This window comes from Arachis duranensis, chromosome 2, assembly GCF_000817695.3.
Source record: "Arachis duranensis cultivar V14167 chromosome 2, aradu.V14167.gnm2.J7QH, whole genome shotgun sequence".
NCBI classification, from domain to species: Eukaryota; Viridiplantae; Streptophyta; class Magnoliopsida; order Fabales; family Fabaceae; genus Arachis; species Arachis duranensis.
The window spans coordinates 26,842,209-26,844,108 of record NC_029773.3 but is presented as its reverse complement, the minus strand read 5'-3'; the positions used below and the strand labels follow the sequence as shown (position 1 = coordinate 26,844,108).

Sequence of the window (1,900 nt, the reverse complement as noted above, 5' to 3'; positions counted from 1 at the left end):
TCATTATTAAAAATCCAAAAATATTTTTTATTTGTGTCTTCTCAAGTCAATAATACAGAGAATTGAAGATTCAGAACATACTGCAGAGGATTTGCACAGAAAAAGCTGGGCGTTCAAAATGCCCAGTGAAGAAGGACAGACTGGCGTTTAAACGCCAGCCAGGGTACCTGGTTGGGCGTTTAACGCCCAAAAGGGTATATTTTTGGGCGTTAAACGCCAGAATGTGCACCATTCTGGGCGTTTAACGCCAGGATGGCACAAGAGGGAAGATTTTGTTTTTAATGCAGATTTTTTTTCAAGTTTTCAAACTTTTTCAAAATCAAATCTTTTTCAAATCATATCTTTTCAATCATATGTTTTCAAAATCAATTTCTTTCTATTTTTAAAAAAAAAATTACTTGCTATCAATTAATGATCTAATTCAACATTTCAAGTATGTTGCCTTTTCTGTTGAGAAAGGTTTAATGTTTGAATCATATCTTTTCTTGTTAGTCAAGTTTTTAATTTTCAAAATCAAATCCTTTTAAAATGTTTTTCAAATCATATCTTCTCAATCACATCTTTTTAAACTAATCATATCTTCTTAACCACATCTTTTTCAAAATAGTTTTCAAACAAATCTTTTTAATCTCTAATTTCAAAATCTTTTTCAAAAATCACTTGATCTCTTTCCCACTCTTGGTTTTCGAAAATTAATTAGTGTTTTTCAAAATGTTTTCAAAATTTCTTACTTAATTTTCGAAAATCATTTCCCTTCTTCTCACATCCTTCTATTTATGGACTAACACTATCCCTTAATGCAAAATTCGAACTCCATCTTCTTTGATAAGTTCGAATTTTCTACTTCTGCCTTTCATTTTTCTTTTCCTCTGACACCTAAAGGAATCTCTATACTGTGACATAGAGGATTCCACATTTCCTTGTTCTCTTCTCTTTCTTATGAGCAGGAGCAGAGATAAAAGCATTCTTGTTGAGGCTGATCCTGAACATGAAAGGACCTTGAAGCGAAAGCTAAGAGAAGCTAAGGCACAATTCTCTGTAGAGGACCTGACCGAATCCTTCAAAGAAGAAGAACTCATGGCAGCCGAAAACAACAATAATGCCAACAATGCAAGGAAGGTGCTGGGTGACTTTACTGCACCTACTCCCAACTTTTATGGTAGAAGCATCTCTATCCCTGCCATTGGAGCAAACAACTTTGAGCATAAGCCTCAATTAGTTTCTCTAATGCAACAGAATTGCAAGATCCATGGACTTCCATTGGAAGATCCTCATCAGTTTTTAGCTGAATTCTTGCAAATCTGTGACACAGTCAAGACTAATGGGGTTGACCCTGAGGTCTACAGACTTATGCTATTCCCTTTTGCTGTAAGAGATAGAGCTAGGACATGGTTGGACTCTCAACCCAAAGAAAGCCTGGACTCTTGGGAAAAGCTAGTCAATGCCTTCTTGGCAAAGTTCTTTCCACCTCAAAAATTGAGTAAGCTTAGAGTGGAAGTCCAAACCTTCAGACAGAAGGAAGGAGAATCCCTCTATGAAGCTTGGGAAAGATACAAACAATTGATCAAAAAGTGTCCTTCTGACATGCTTTCTATCAGAAAGTGTCCTTCTGATATGCTTTCTGAATGGAGCATCATAGGTATTTTCTATGATGGTCTCTCTGAATTATCCAAGTGTCTCTGGATAGCTCTGCTGGAGGATCTCTTCATCTGAAGAAGACGCCTACAGAAGCTCAAGAGCTAATTGAAATGGTTGCAAACAACCAATTCATGTACACTTCTGAAAGAAATCCTGTGAACAATGGGACCAGTCAGAAGAAAGGAGTTCTTGAGATTGACACTCTGAATGCCATATTGGCTCAGAACAAAATATGGACTCAACAAGTCAATATGATTTCTCA

General features: G+C 36.3%; 1 non-coding gene across 1 annotated transcript; it reads right to left on the bottom strand.

Moving 5' to 3' along the window:
- Window positions 1-1,482: 1,482 nt before the first annotated feature.
- LOC127745250 (small nucleolar RNA R71) lies at window positions 1,483-1,590 on the bottom strand. The gene has a single exon (XR_008006447.1). It is a non-coding gene; the product is annotated as a small nucleolar RNA R71 (small nucleolar RNA).
- Window positions 1,591-1,900: the final 310 nt, after the last annotated feature.